This window comes from Lissotriton helveticus, chromosome 10, assembly GCF_964261635.1.
Source record: "Lissotriton helveticus chromosome 10, aLisHel1.1, whole genome shotgun sequence".
Classification (NCBI taxonomy): Eukaryota; Metazoa; Chordata; class Amphibia; order Caudata; family Salamandridae; genus Lissotriton; species Lissotriton helveticus.
Window position 1 is genome coordinate 1129600401 of NC_136071.1, and position 17089 is coordinate 1129617489.

At 48.8% G+C, this 17089-nt stretch overlaps 1 protein-coding gene across 1 annotated transcript in view; it reads left to right on the plus strand.

The window, feature by feature from the left end:
- DYNC1LI1 (dynein cytoplasmic 1 light intermediate chain 1) overlaps nt 1-17089 on the plus strand; it is a 528072-nt gene that overhangs the window by 336929 nt on the left and 174054 nt on the right. The window lies entirely within an intron of this gene.

The window sequence follows — 17089 nt, forward strand, 5'->3', positions numbered from 1 at the left end:
TTACAAGGACAATCTGGGACCATGAACATATCTGTACATTGCCGAATAACGAAAGATGTCATTGACTTCGCTTAAGTCCTGCTCCAAGTCGAGGGTGCAGACTCATTCTTGCTCTCTAAGCTGCTTTTGTGAAAGATCCTCTTCGTGGTAAAAGTCATCTGGTCAGTGTAAAACCATGAAGAAACGTAAGAAGTTGAAGCAGGACTCAGCCTCATCTCGCCACTCTCCATCCAAAGAAGTCGGGTGGCCAACCGATGTCACTCCTAGTCACGGAGCTGTTGCCCCAAATGGTCCCATAGCACCCTGAATTCCCTGGGCCATAGGCAATGCCGCAGCAGGTTGAGGCCTTCAAGGATTCCATACTGCACATTTTTGACAGTATTCTGTTTCCCACTGGTGTGCTTTTGGGCCCAAAGGATCCGCAGAGCCCTCCAGTCAGGTTACTACCAGTGGATTCATCCTCAGCACCAGGGCAGGAGTTTTATTCACTCCACAGCCCATTTGTGGAATCTACCAGAACAGTTGAGAGGCCAGTCTAACTTCCTACGTTTTAGAAAACATCTTAAAACCTGGCTTTTCCCTTCCCACTATGACGGGTAAAGAATCTAGGTATAAGCATCCGAATGTATTCAACTCACCTCAGGTTCTGTACCCACTCCATTGCCAACTTTCACTCTGGCTCCAGGATCTATGCCCGTTATCCAGTATTGGGGTATCTTTCATAGACTCCCATGCCTGAATTATTCCCGTTGTCGAGATGGGAGTCCCACTGTAACATAATCAAGCATTATTTAAATATTGACAAAGGCTATAATGGCAATGAGCCATGTTTCAAATAGCCTATATGTGTCCTTTCTAAAAAAAGGACCAAATGTTAAATGCTGCCAATCAGCTGCTGGAACCCTCTAGAACTCTTCTAGCAGAGGCAGTTTCCCTCAGATTTTCACCGCACGCCGTGTGTGAAGGGAGTCTTCCTGAGTTCTACTCTGTTTTCTTCATTCAACCCATTTAATACATGTGGCAGGAAGAGAGTTCATGTGGATAAAGACAGTATTTATTGCCTCTACCCTTCTCATGAGGTAAGACAGTGCAAAATCTGTCGTACCTTTTCAGCTAAAATTCTGAGGCATAGAGAGGGTATGCTGCTTCTTTGGCTCCAATCCACTGAGCAACCAAAGTGTTCTTAGGAGGACAGTGATGGCTCATCCAGGCCTCACAAGAGATCCAGATCCCAGAACGAAACCTCTGGAAAGGGCAGGAAACACCTCAAACCCTCCCTGGTGAGTGAGAGCTCTAAAAAGGAGAAGTCTCCTCAGAGCCTTCAACATACCTTCCCACCACTTCTGTGACAAAGGAGAAAAACATCTTAGTGCCTCATCCACGGATTCGGTGAGGCACAAGGACAGAAAATAGTCGTTGATGATCACAACAACTAAATCGTCGACGACAGCAAGTATCACAATCACGTCGTCATCTTTGTCGTTGGTAGGAACGACGACGACTACTGCTATTTCAGACCCATACCATTGTCGTCTACCTTGTCGACGAAGACACCATCGATTAAGGAAGGTGCTGTCGACTACCATCCCGTCTGTGAGCCTGCCGACGTCGAATCAACCTGTCACTGTTGACGACGGCATAGTCTTCGGTAACACCGGCGATGACAATACCATCAATGGATATTCCTTCTCCAGCGTTGATGGTACCGTCGACGCCACATTCGACGACAGGGAATATTGCAAGTGTGTCAAAGACCTTTTTCCACCCAGAGGTCTCATCCTTCGCTAAGATTTCCTTGCTGCCTCCGTCGCACCTATTAGCAGTCTGAGGATTACGATTGGATGTAGCCTTATGAATTTCATGTGAAATGCCAGAATGAAGAGGATGAGGATGAACAACAATATTATCAACCGTATCTAGTTCCACCGCGCCATTACCAACCTTATGGATATCCTCCTGAGCCTCTTTCAAGAGAAATGGCACATCTACCACCATCTCTAATCAAAGACATCTAAGCCATGCTGGTGGACTATAGGCAGAGGTTTCCACCCCAAGACGCCCAGATTGAGTCACCTTATCCGCAGCCCCCAGCCAGCAACACCACGCCCTTGAATATAAGCTCCTGACCAGGAAAGCCCCTCTTCCTCAGCTAAAAAGAGAGAGGAAGGAGAGATCCCTTATCCTCAGTTGCCTGCAGATCCCTGGGCCGATTAGATCATTCCCACTCTTCCTCCTCCACAGCATCATCCAGCGGACTCGCCTCCAAAAGACATCGTGGGATACCACAACTTGATGGAGAGAGTTTCCAATAGATTCCATCTCTAAATGGCTGTTAAGCCTACAGATTGCTTTCTGTAAGATTTTAAAGAGGAGGCCAGGAATCTATTTGTACAATCCCCATAATAAATTGTTTATATAATAAATATAATATATATATAATATAATAGAAAAAAGGAAGACGTTGGCCATGATATCACCAGTGCTCCCTCGAATAGATAAGAAATACAGGGTCCGTGAGAACTCCCCTTCCTGCCTGATTGGACACCCAAAGCCAGATTCCGTCATTTCGCAGATGGTGCAGAGAATATCCAAAAATCCGGCTACCCCGATTTCGACTACCCCTGATAAGGAGGGGTGTAGACAGGATATCCTGGGTAAGTGCTTTTCCACCATGGTGGCAATTACAAGCAGAGCGGCCAGAGCTCTATCTATCATTGGCCGTTACAATCTGCAGATGTGGTCGGAGATGGCATCTTTGCTAGACCTGATCCCTAAAGTAAAGCAAGAGGCGAGGAAGATCCTTCCAGAAGGCGAATGAGCAGCCTCTGAAACCATCAACTGTGCTATGGATATAGCGAACACAGGTTTCTGACAGCTAGCAAGCACAGCAGTGTTGAGGTGCCAAGGATGGTTGAAGACCACCACCTTCAGACCCGAGGTCCAAACTAAGATTTTGGATATTGCATTCGACGGAGATTCCTTATTTGGCAAGCACATTGATGAGGTGCTGCTCTCCATAAAAACTGCCACGGACATAGCAAAGTCACTGGAAACCCTACAGTATAGAAAGTTATCCTTTCAGAGGAGCAAAAGGGTGTGGGTTTCCCCGCATACGGGGGTGGCTTTCAGAGGGCACAGCAGTTCCATCTTACGAGGCAAAATACAGGCTTTCTATCAGTGGTTTCTCTCTTCAAGAGGGGCGCAAGAGAACACTGTCCCAAGGACACGACAATGGGAGGAAGCAATGATCAACACTGAGTACCAGCTTCCTCTCCTTCGTCCCCCCTGTGGGTATGAAGATTTGCAATTTTTACCAGCAGTGGGAGAGTATAACATCAGACCAATGGTTATTGGATGCAATCACTTTGATCATACTCTGAAGTTCTCTAGCAAAACTCCAAATACTCCAGCCAAAGCAATCCCTCCCCCTCGTCTTCACTTATTGCACAAGGAAGTACAGATAATGCTCTCAAAAGGTGCAGTCGAGGAAGTTGTAATTCTACAAAGGGCTTTAGGTTTCTACTCCTGTTTTTTCTTAACCCCTTCCATGCTCATGACAAGGTCAGCTCGTCATGCAGTACACTGGCTGTGTGCTTATGACGAGCTGACCTTGTCATGAACAATGGATTTTTATATTGATCAGCACAGGAGGGGAAAAGCCATAGCACCCAAGGTGTTAATGAAGAAATAGTGGAGCGGAGACCAATACTGGATCTCTGAAAGCTCAAAAAAGTTCCTGAGAAAGCAAACTTTCAGGATATTAACTTTAGCCGAGATCTTGTGTTGCCTCAACAAAGGAGACTTTATAACATCACTTGATCTGGAAGACTCATATTTCCACATCCCCATCAACACCAAAAATTCCTCAGGTTCACGGTACCCACAATACAATTTCAAGGCTCTCCCTTTCAGCGCCCAGAATATTTATGAAATGTCTCGCGCCAGGGCCGCGGCCTTACCCTCTGAAGGTCACCAAGTATTTCCCTACTTAGATGACTGGCTACTGAAGGCATCAACAGTGAGTCAGGCAGCCAGAACAAGGAACGCTTGTCGCTAGCTATTCAGCAAACTCGGGCTGACAGTGAACAGAAAGAAGTCTTTATTTCTTCCCAGTGAGATAACACCATTTCTGGGAGTCAGGTTGGATACGATCCAATGCAAAGCCTTCCTATCGGACGAACGACCAGCATGTTTACGGTAGCTGGCTATGATCATCTCAAGAAGAAAGTCCATTTCATGGAGAAGGTACAAGTTGCTCCTAGGAATGTGCTCATCAGCAATCGACCTAGTACCTTTAGCCATGGACAAGATGAGACCTCTGCAGAAAGAGCTTCAGAAACAATGGCTGCAAACATCTGGATCCTTAGAAGATACCATTTGAATAACCCCAAACATGAAAGCAGTGATGCAATGGTAGTGTCGCAGACCAAATCTTTAGAAAAGCCTCACTTTTCTGCAAGAAATTTTGGATTACGTCCTGACAACGGATGACTCAATGGAAGGCTGGGGAGGCCACTTGCAGGACCTCCAAATCAAAGGCAAATGGTCCAGTTCTCAAAGGCAAAGTCATATCAACAGCCTGGAGCTGAAGGCTATATTCCTCTCCTTACTAGCCTTTCTGACAATAATAGTGGGCGCCTCCATACTGGTCCATACGGACAATACGACCAGTATGTTCTACATAAACAAACAAACCAAATTTGTCATACTTTCGCTATGGAACTGCACAACATAGCATGGTATATTTGCAAGGCAGAGCATGTTCCAGGCTTGCAGAACACATTAGTGGATGCTCTCAGCAGACCTACAGAAAATTGCCATGAATGGGAACTCAACCAATCCCAACTGGACGGGGTATTTGCACTATGGCGGAAACCAATGCTGGACTTGCTTGCTACAGACATCCAACGCCAAATGCCAGTACTATGCCAGCAGATTCCCCCTCCACGGCTCTCTGGGCAATGCCATTTTGATGCGATGGTCGGGGATATACGCCTATGCTTTCCCCCCCATCTCATTGATCCCCAGAGTGTTGACCAAAATGAAGCTGGAGAGTTGCCGCCTAACACTCATTGCGCCAAGTTGGCCCAGACAACATTGGTTCCCGGAACTTCATCTTTCAGGAGGTAGACCCTTACCGCAAAAGATGCTCCCCTTTCTTCAGATCAGGGACAACGGTCAGGTGTGCCGTCCGAACCCGAAGTCTCTGCACTTGCATGCCTGGCTCCTGAGTTCTTGGAATTCAGGGACATTAATATTTCTCAGGAATGTAGAGACATCCTTTCAAAGTCCAGAGTGCTGAGTACCAACAAAACGTACAAGCTGAAATGGAAAAGATTTTGGTTCTGGTGCCAACGAAATGGCCTGCATCCATTACAAGCATCCCCGCAACAGATTTAACCAAATCTCCTCCGCAAAATCTGGTTTAGCTTTTCCCTCAGTTAAAGCGAATCTAGCCTCCATCTCTCGTCATAGATGAGCTTCCAGTGCCCCCTCACTTTGTGCCTCAAGCATGGTCAATTTATGGAGGAACTTTTCGGCTGGTGCGAGCACCTGCCCCGGAATGGAATCTCAACATAGTCCTTCCATAGCTCATGAATCGACCGTTTGAGCCAATTCATAATGCGGATTTGAAATTCCTGACAGGGATAGTTGCTTTTTTGCAGAAGGGTGAGTGAAATTCAAGCGTTCACCATCAAGAAGCCCTTTCTACTCTTGAAGGAAGATGCTGTGATTTTTAAGGATTAATCCTATGTTTATTCCTAAACTGTCTGAATTCCACCTTAATGAGCCGGTCCTTCTTCCCACAACCATCAACGCCGGCAGAGAAAGCATTACATACGCTTGATGTTAAACGTTGCCTTAAGTTCTACCTTCAGGGAACGAAGGACGTTCGGAAAACTGATCAATTCATGGCCTATGGTCAAGGCAGAGAAGGCACTGCACTAACAAAAGCCACTATCTCAAGATGGATATAGGCGGCTATACAGTTCTATCAGATCAAACCTGGCTTGCCAGATTGGCTGCCCTCTTTGCTGGCGTGACTCTGGAAAAAGATTGTGCTGCAACCTGGAGGACCACTCATACCTTCATGCAGCTCTATTGTCTGGAGTCAGTGCAGTATGCAGACGCAGTGGTGGGCCAGCCGGTGCTTTGTCACCTCTTCCATAAAGGTAAGGAAGTCTTTCTTCTCATGGTGATTTCAGGAGGAGTCTTCTCATGGTGTTTTCCTATGCTCACATAGTTATGATTATGTGAATTATAACTGAATAAGGTGTATTATAAGTTAAGTTATTTTTTCTGTCTCTCATTGCTACTCTATATGTGAAAATGCGAGTATATGAGAAATAAATGTTTTCTTGCGTATATGCCCTGTACATTTGTTCTTTCATCCTTTTATCTAACAATAAAAAATTAAAAAATGGGGAGAAAAGAGACCCAGGCACATCTTGACATGCATCCTCTAGATTGATTCAAATTTTGGGGGTCTCAATTCTGTAGAGGTCTTTCACCAACAAGAGACAAGATAATATTGGATGTTACTGCTTGCTATTCGGATTCTGCATAAATGTATAGGAATATAAATCACTTGCCTGTAACTACAGTTATCCAGTATTAATATCTTTCATGAATGCACATACATCAACCCTCCTCTTCGTAAAGGCTGTTTCTATATTGTTTTATAAGATACTCACTTCTCACTTTTCTGGGAAAATATGAGGGGAACTGCCTCTACTAGAAGAGTTCTAAAGGGTGCTAGCAGCTGATTGGCTGCATTCAATACTTAGTCCTTTTTTAAAAAGGACATAGATAGGCTATTTGAAACATGGGTCAGGACCATTATAGCCTATGGCATTATTCAAATACTGCATGATTGTTACCATGGGACCCCCATCTCGACGAGGGAGAATGATTCAGGCATGTGAATCTATGAAAGATACCAATATTGGATAACCATAGTTACAGGTAGGTAACTTGTTTTCTTCTTTCTCCATCGTCGCTGATCCCTGTGTCACCGGTGTCCGAGATCAATCCTCTGCTGACTCCGGTGTCTGACCTCGAGCCATATCCCTTTCACCCTTGACTGAGACTGCAGCTTTACTGTATTCCAATGCACCCGGTCCCACTACTCTTTGACTCAGGCAAAATTCTTTCACCGATGCTTCATCACCTTTTTGTTTCAGATTATAATCAACCTGAAAATGACAATGATGGGGATGATTTACCTTAAAACGATGAAAAGATCGTAATCAATATTCTTCACGTGGGCAGGATACCTCAGCAGACAGAGGGTGGTGTCGCTCCTGGTACTCCCTCCCGAGGAGAAAGCATCTTTTGCTGTGCAGCTGAGTTACTGCTAAGGCATACATCACTGCGCGCTGCACTTTGTAAATCAGGCGCGCTTTATTTTTAAATTTTCCCGTTTTGTCTTTTTAGTTAAATCTAATTTTGCACTTTGCCTTGTTCTTAACTTAACCTACCGCATTGCTTGCACCATAATCGTGCCCCCCACCGCGGCTTCAGCGGGCTGGCTATCGCGTTTAGGGCAACTTGGAGCGCCATCTTGGGAGTTGTGAGGGGACGCTTTAGACTTGGGACGAGCGTTCTAGCAGTCAGGCTGACTGGCTAGAGGCAATCAGGTGTGGACTATTTAGGTAGCCAGCAAAGGTGGGTCTGCCTGCTAAGGCATACATCACTGCGCGCTGCGCTTTGTAAATCAGGCGCCGCTTTATTTCTAAATTTTCCCGTTTTGTTTTTTTAGTTAAATCTAATTTTGCACTTTGCCTTGTTCTTAACTTAACCTACCGCATTGCTTGCACCATAATCGTGCCCCCCACCGCGGCTTCAGCGGGCTGGCTATCGCGTTTAGGGCAACTTGGAGCGCCATCTTGGGACTTGTGAGGGGACGCTTTAGACTTGGGACGAGCGTTCTAGCAGTCAGGCTGACTAGCTAGAGCCCTATAAAACTCTGCGATGGTGACCCGCAGCGTGTGAGCGCTGCGTGTGCGCCGAAGCATCGCCGGAGTCACGCCAGAGTCCAGCCCGTCTGCGCCCGTCCGCGCTGAGGACGGGCTGGTCGGGCAGACGACTGGGGTGGCGGCTGGGGAGCTCCCTCCTATCAGGTACTCGTGGCAGGATTTGCAGACTTCTCGTCCGACCAGGACTTCCTGCCATCATAAATTCAGGCCGGAGGATTTTCTGAATTCACCCCCGTGCGCCTGTTTTCAGACAATTCCTGTTGGGTCTGTTCCTTTTTTGGGCCCTATTTCGGGCGCGAAAGGTGACACTACGAGCAGTTGTGCCATGAGGGAACTTGGCTTCCTTTTAAATGCACGATCATTTATAAAACATAATGTTGTTTTCAAGGACTTTGTCCTAGACAGAAAACCCGCTTGGGTCTTTGTTACCGAAACGTGGGCCAAAGATTCCTCGGGCCCTGATCTGGTGGAAGCTGTTCCCAAAGGTTACACACTGGTCAGGCAGGATAGAGTCGGACGGATAGGGGGAGGGTTAGGTATTCTGTTTAAGGAGGGTCTGGTATGTCACACCACCTCTCTAACTGATCCTCAGGAAACCTCTCAGGCCCTTCATTTCTCCTTAAATGGTCCTTATCTGATCCCATTTACGGGTGTCCTTATCTATCGACCTCCGGGGTCTAGAAAAGATTTTGAAAAAAATTTGCTAGGCATCTTAGAACCCTATTTTGGCCGCGAGCACTTAACGATTCTGGGGGATTGGAATTACCATTTGGAGGACCTGGAGTCCACGGAAACCCTCTCCCTCCTGGATGCTTTATCTGCTTGTGGGTTACAACAGCGAGTAAAGGGGGCCACCCACCAGGCGGGTCATACGCTTGATGGAATTTTTTCGAATGAAGGGAGGCAGACTGTCAAAGACCCGTTTCCTCTCTCGTGGTCCGATCACTTTGCTGTCCCGATAGAATTGACCTTTTCCTCCACGAATAGCAAAATAAAGGATGGGAGTAAAATGGAATCTCGGAGAAATGTTCAAAATATTTCAAATGAGTCACTTGCCCCGAGGATCCCTAGTGAGGCTATTTCCCAGGAGGAAGATGTAGGCTTGGCGGTACATCAACTAGAAACCGCCGTCATAATAGCAATGGAAGAGCTGGCCCCGGCCTCTCTGCGTTATTGCGCCAGGAAGAGGCCGTCGGCCCCCTGGTTTTCTGAGTCGCTAAGGCTTCTTAGGCAGGGAGTCAGGAGACCGGAACACCTCTGGCAGGCCTCCTGGGACCTCAAGGACAAAGTAGCTCATAAAACATTATTGAGGAGGTATAAGGCGGAGGTTATTAGAACCAAGCAGAAATATTTTACAACTCTCACCACCTCCCTGTCCTCCCCGAAAGAGCTTTTTAAAATCGTTGACTCTCTTACCTCCCTGCAGATGCCTGACCCCGTCATTGGATCCCAACAGCTCTGCAACGACATTGCCCAATTTTTTCAATCAAAAATTGGGGATATTTTTACCGCGTTAGAGCTGCAGAAGTCTTCCTTATCCATTTCCCCTCCTCTTTTATCCCCCCCCCTTATTGGTGGCTGAGGTTTCCTCTCAGGGCAGTCTGTGAAGTTTTCCTCCCCTTTCTCTTTTAGACTTGGAGAATCTTCTTGGCAGGATCAGGTCGGGCTCCCTGCTAGACTGCCCTCTCAAGCTCCTAAAGCAGTGCAAGGAGACTCTGTTGCCGCCACTCTTGGAGATTATGAACAGGGCGATGAGGGACGGGATTTTTCCATCGCAGTGGAAGAGGGCAGTGGTGAAACCACTGCTGAAAAAACCCACGCTGGATCCGGGGGTGTTAAAAAAAAATTCGCCCCATTTCCCTGCTCCCAGCCCCAGCGAAGATGCTGGAAATACATCTGAACCAGCATCTCTCAGCCTTCCTGGAAAACTCCGATCTTTTTGATCATTCACAGCATGGTTTCAGGAGGGGGCATAGTACGGAGTCTGCCCTTACCATTGTGCTTGATAACATCCGCACTAGAGTGGATAAGGGCCAGACTACCCTGCTCATCCTCCTGGATCTCACTGCTGCGTTTGACACCCTCTCTCCCTCGGTATTAACATCTCGACTGAGGGAGATAGGGGTGGAGGGGGCTGCACTCAGCCTACTCACCTCCTTTCTTGATCGGAGAGAACAGAAAGTCAAGCTGGGTGAGTTTCTATCTCCATCCCTTCCCGTGCACTGTGGGGCTCCTCAGGGGTCGGCATTAAGTCCGACCCTCTTTAACATCTATGTAACCCCACTGGCCAGGCTTATTAGATCTTTTGGGATGGAGATAGTCTCCTATGCCGACGACACCCAGATCCTGGTGTCTCTCGCCCATTCTGTCACTCTGACTGCCTCCAATTTTAGACTATGCATGGAGGCAGTCGCCCAATGGATGATTAGCAATTCATTGAGGCTTAACGGCGAGAAGACAGAGATTCTGGTGTTCGGTGGAAAGAAGGAGATATGGTTGGCGGAATGGTGGCCCACCTCGTTGGGAGTCTGCCCAGTACCTACGGACCTGGCCAAGAACTTGGGAGTCCTGATCGACCCATCGCTTAGCATGCAGCAGCAGGTGAACAGAACAATCGCTTCCTGCTGGGGTATTATTCATATTCTTAGGAAGATCAAACACTACCTGTCCTTGCAAGCGAGAAAGCTAGTCGTTGTAGACCTTATAGGGTCGAGATTGGACTATTGTAATGCGTTGCATGCAGGGATCAATAAAGGCCTGCTGCAGCGTTTACAAATGGTCCAGAACGCCGCAGCGAGGTTTCTTTTAGACCTGCCCAGCCGTTCATCAGCCACCGCTGCTAGGAAACTCCTTCATTGGCTTCCGATGGAGGATAGGATCCTTTTTAAAACTCTCTGCCTGACATACGGAGCTCTGGCGAGAAATAGGCTGGGAGGAATAGGAGACCTTTTGGTCCCTTACAGCCCTTCCAGAAATTTACGTTCGGCTAAGAAGTCTCTGCTACGAGTACCTCGCATTCGCAGAGCTAAGTGGGGGGGCAGAGCCTTCTCGAGTCTTGCGCCAAAATGGTGGAACACCCTACCGGATGAACTTAAGTCTCTGCCCACTATGCAAGCCTTCAAAAAGGCTTTGAAGACTCGTCTTTTTGCCAAAGCCTACCTGTAGTTTTTGTCTCTGCCTTTTTTGAAGACTTTTGTCTGTTAGGCGCCTTGATGCCTCCGGGTTTTAGTTGCGCAATATAAGTTGTCTTTCATTTCATTTAATTCATTTCATTTCATTACTGGACCTACTGCTGTCTTCCGTGAAAGTTAAGATAAATTAAACTGAGGATATTGTCTGATACACTCAACTTAGTTAATGCCCTGCTCTTGTGCACCAGTTAACAGGCAGGTGGCCAGGCACCATAGACCGGAATCGGGCCATCTTGACTTTCTAATGCAGCACCCGACTCCTATAAGTTTGGTGATCCAAGTTTCCACCAGTAGAGTTGCTTAAAAGGACTGAGACATTAGGAAAGCGGTTGCTCTCCTTGGCCAACTTGGCGGTGAGATCAATCAGTGCGGTATGCTTCTAATGCTAATATGTGCACACCTTTTGGGACATAGCCAGTGAGAGCTTGGTGCCGGTACCCGCGGAGGTTGAAGCCTTTATGACTCGAACCATTCAGGAAGGTCAGGATGCAGCAAAGTAGGTCATGGCTGCTTTGGGCATGCTGTGGGCACTGGTGTGGTGCTCTGCTGCTGCCACACATGGATGTGATCCATGGGCTTTTCTTGGGGGGGACGGAAAGGGGGGCACGCAGGCATCTCAAATAGATATGGCTTTTAATGAGTCCCGCTTTTTGGCAAAAAGGCCTATTCTGCACTTTAGCGCTTTAAAGAAAGTTGAGATATAGCAAATTCTTTGGACTTTGCTACCGCTGCTTGACAGTTTCCCAAGCAGTTTTAACACTTTTAAGTTTACTCTAGAGGGCTGCCGTATAGGCGCCTCCTGGCCCTGCCATCCCTGCAGCAGTCATACCAGTCCTTTCGGGGCCAAGGGCAGTGATCAAGAAGACATTGTGCAGGTCACCAGGTACACCATTCTACTCAGCCCCTTACCGTAGCAACATCATCCTCCAGGCTGCTCTAGCTTGCCCTTAGAGGTGCACAACCACCTTGATAGTGGCAGGATCAGGCATTTTCTTTCAAGGTGGCAGGCAATTACATCCAGTAAGTGGATCCTCCAGATCGTCCTGCAGGGCTATGCCCAACCATTCCTTTCTGACCCTCCTCTGCTTCCTCCTGCAGCAAAGCGGCTTTCTGAGGAGCACCTGTTTATCTTGCTTCTAGAGTTGCAGGGGCTTTACTGACCAAGGGGTCCATCAAAAGGATGCAGGCCTTGAAAGTAGGAACTGGTTGCTACTCTCGCTATAGCCGTGTCCTGAAGAAAATTTCCCATCATTCTATTTTAGATCTTCACACTCTGAATGCCATCCTCTGTAAGGACAAATTCAAAATGCTCACTTTGGACTAAATTATGTCTGCCCTAGATTAAGGTGACTGCATGGTGTATTTTTTCATGTGCCTGTTCTGCAGTCCCACAGACTTTACCTGTGGTTTAAGGTCTACAAGGGCCATTTTTCAGTTTGCCGTGCTCCCCTTTAGCTTTACCAACATCCCTTGGGTGCTCACAAAGCCACGGTCACACCTGATTACTTTGCAGAAGCTTCTTTTATTCGGAGCACATATTTGAAGGCTATTTGACAGCCTTTGTGACCATTTTACATTTACTGGACCAACTGTCTGTTTAAATCATCTCATGTGAGGCTCTTTATTAAAGGTTTGACACAGATGCTCCCTCCCAGTCTGTTCATCATGCCACAGTGGGATCTTAATTTGGTCCTTCCATTCCTCCTGTGGACACTCGTCGAGCCAATACAGAGCTGTTTGCTGCGTCTTCAAACTCTCAAAGCCGTCATTCTCATTGCAATTATTTCAGCTTGTCTGGTAAGTGAGCTCAAGGCTCTCTCGGTAAGGCCACCCTAGACAGCTTTTCCCCCTCCAGGGTTGTGTTGAGGACCATTGAAGCCTTTTTGTCAATATGTCTTGACTCCGATTCATGTTGCACACAAAAGGTGATGGGAAGAATGCTTACAAGTCTAACCACTGGCAATCAGGTAGCATTTCATACCCTTTGTCCTTTTGCTCACTATGCCACTTGAGTTAGGGCCCATCTCTATGCTGGGCAGTAACTGAAGTGGACATATTCCATCAGTTGGACCCCAAAAGAGCCTTAAGCATATACATTGATCACACCAAAGACCAATGGATGGGCGGTAAGCTGTTTGTGGGGTTCTCTGGGGCAAGGAAAGGTAAGGCGGTGCAGAAGAGAACTCCGTCACAATAGATAGTCCTCTGCATTAGGACCTGCTATGCACTGGCCAAGAAGCAGCCCTCAGAAGAACTGAGGGCTCCTTCCACCAGAGCTAAGGCTGCTACCACTGCGTTGGCAAGCGAAATGCTTGTCCTTGACATCTGTCAGGCCGAGATGTGGACTTCAGCGCATATGTTCACGAAGCACTTGCCAGGTTCGACATTAAGGGCAATTTGTTTGTTCAGTCCTCTAGGACTTTCTGCTTTGATTCCACATCAGACGCTCCACTTGGGGAGGTATTGCTTTGGTATCTATTCTAAAGGTGAGAAATATTTGGTTAGAAGTATCCTTTCTGGTGAAAACGCTATCTAAGTGCATATTCCTCACTGCCCTCCCACCTCCTTATTCTGCAGAGTAGCCTCTTTTTGCCATCTGAAAAGTTACCAAATTAAAGATCTCTCCCCATGAACCTCCAATTGCTTTGTGCTCTTCACCCGACGGCATGGAAGGAGTCAAGCAAGAAACCGATGCCCCATGAAATGGTGGTGCTCATATGCGGCCTGCTTAGTCACCTAATGGGCTCAACATGGAGCCACACAATGCCACCTAGCGGTGTGCAGGAGCAGTAGCATAAATAAATCCAGTCTGGAACCAGGGAAATATTTTGTTGGTGAGAAATCTCTAGTTAGATTGAAGCCATCTCAGCAGGTTCCCGGACAATACTGGCACATGTGCGCACTTGTGACATCCAAGACTCTGAAAGCAAAGTGGAAACATTTCTGCCTGTTTAAGAATAACATTTCCATTTCTATACAACCACAGCAAATATCTGCTCCACATAACCAAGTAGGGCCTGAAGTATTCCCCTGTTAGGGTATATTTTGCAGTAATAAAAAGAGTCATGTAAGAAGCCAGCAGGTAACACCTCCTCTCATGCTTCGTATTCAGTCTTAGTTCGTTTTTCCAACACGGGTTGGATGGATCTCAGAACACTTCAGATATTTTCTTGCCTTTTCTGTTTAATCAATTTTCACCTCTTGCATAGAGTGCAGCAGATGCTGACATCCTTCTGGTCAAACGCGCCTTCAGTTTACTTTACTTACTTTACTTTTTTTATAGCAGAAAGTAATACAGGCCGAGAGCCAGCTGGCACTGACCTGTTTGGATAAAGGGTAGCACCTACCCAGCCTGCCAAGAGGGACAAATAGTTGGTCAGATTGTATATCTTTGCTTCTGTACATGCAAAATGTAATGCAATTCAAGTGCTCTTATTTATCTATATAAAATCAGAAAAGAACCACCATGCTCTCTGCTATGCATACCTTTCGGATGGATACATCTGCCAGTGGATTCCTCACCTTGATTCCTCACCTTGTGAATATTCACTGCGTTAGCAACATTCGGAAATTCATTTGACACCCCCGAGTACCAGGAGATGGGTGAAGAGGAGTATTGGGAGGGGTCTGAGGACCCTCTGACACGGGAGTGTCAGTCCCAGGAGGACTGGACAGGTGGACTTGGGGAGGCCAGTGGTCTGGACACCTCGCCAGACACTGGTTTTGTCTCCCCTCCTACCGTGGCTACGGAGGCGGGGGCTACCTACAGTGTGGTGCTGACGCGGGCGGCCAAGGCCTTGGGCCTTGAACTCCCCATCGCGGCTGTGAGGACTAACCTCCTCACTGAGGTCCTTAAACCGCAGTCAAGCTCGGCTGAGCCTCTGCTGCCGTTTAATGAGGCCTTGACCGACGTTCTTTTGGGTACTTGGTCCAGGCCCGCTACAGGTACGCCTGTAGATCGGAATGTGGCCAGACGCCACCGCCCGGCCCCGGGCGACCCTTGTTTCCTGTCCACCCACCCCACCCCTGAGAGCCTGGTGATCCAGACCTCCAATTCCCAGACCGCATTCCCGTCGGCTCCGCCTGACAGGGAAACCAAGAGGTTTGAGCAATACGGTAAGAAGGTATTCTCCTCCCTAAGTCTGGGACTGTGGTCTTCCGACACCGCATGCCTATTGGGCCGCTACACCCACTCCCTGTGGGATACGGTCGCGGAAGTGCTGCCAGAATGCCCTTTGGAGTTACGGGCTAAACTCTGCCAAGCCCTTGTGGAAGGCAGAGATGCGGCACGTTATTCTATTCGGTGTGGACTGGATACCACCGACTCACTGGGTAGAGCGATGGCAACGACGGTGGCGATTCGTCGCCACGCCTGTTTGAGGTCCGCCAACTTCTCGGCTGAAGTCCAGAATACACTCATGGACATGCCGTTTGATGGCCGTCGCCTTTTTGGCGACAAGGCAGACCATGCGCTTGAGCGCTTTAAGGGCTACGGCCAAGTCCTTGGGCCTCTCGGCCCCGCACCAGCAATCGGGTGCCTTTCGCTCCTTTTGTGGCTAAGGAAGGGGCGCCCCCCACACGTGCTGCCAGCCACGCACCGCAAGGTAATATCCAACGCGGTGGCGGCCGTGGAAACCGCCGTGGCGGAGGTCGGGGACAACGGCGAGGTCAGTCCACACCTTCCCCCGCAGCATCCGCCTCAAAACCCTTCTAGTCCGTGCTTTCAGGCCCATGTGTCGCCAGTGGGGGGCAGGGTTCGCCATCACCTCCTCCACTGGCGCACTGTCACATCGGACAGGTGGGTGCTGCAAATCGTCCGCAGGGGCTACACCCTCCCCTTCGAGGCGACCCCTCCAGCCATGCCACCGCAGAACCACCGTGTATCGAGGGATCATTTGCGACTTCTGCAGGAGGAAGTTACGGCCCTCTTGGCCAAGGGGGCCATCGAACGCGTTCCTGGGCCAGAAGTAGGGTGTGGTTGTTACTCCCACTACTTTCTGGTACCCAAGAAGGGCAAAGGGGGCCTACACCCTATCTTGGACCTACGGAACGTCAACGGCTTCCTCCGTCACGGTAGGCCACGAGCACTTTAAGTTTACCGTGCTCCCCTTCGGCCTTACCAGCGCCCCACGGGTGTTCACGAAGGTGATGGCGGTGGTCGCAGCTCATCTGCGCAGGTTGGGGGTTTCAGTCTTCCCCTACCCCGACGACTGGTTGTTGAAGACTGGCTCGCCCCAAACAGTCGTCAGCCACCTCCAGACGGCGGTAAACCTCCTGCACCTGCTGGGGTTTTCCATCAATGTGCCGAAGTCACACCTGTGCCCCTCTCAGAAGCTCCTCTTCATCGGAGCGGTTCTCGACTTTGCGCAGTTTTGGGTTTATCCTCCTGAACAGCGGGTTCGGGACATTCAGGCTCTGATTCCACTCTTTCAGCCTTTGTCCCGGGTCTCGGTCAGGTTGCGCTGCGGCTTCTGGGGCTGATGGCCTCTGCATCCTTCTGGTGCATCACGCCCGGTGGCGGATGCGGGCTCTGCAGTGGGACCTGAAGTTTCAGTGGGCCCAGCATCAGGGCAACCTATCCGACCATGTCCTGATCTCGGAGGGCACTGCGAGACAGCTGCAGTGGTGGCTCACGGACCGCGATTGGGTCAGCGGCAGATCCCTCTCCCTTCCCCAACCGGAGCACGTAGTTGTGACAGACGCGTCCCTCCAGGGCTGGGGAGGCCACATGGGAGAGGCGGAGATCAGAGGCCTCTGGTCTCCGGCGGAGTCCCGGCTCCATATCAACCTTTTGGAGCTGCGGGCGATTCGTCTAGCACTGAAGGCATTCCTCCCCTCTGTTCGGGGGAGTGTAGTGCAGGTGTTCACGGACAACACCACCGCCATGTGGTACTGCAACAAACAGGGCGGGGTGGGGTC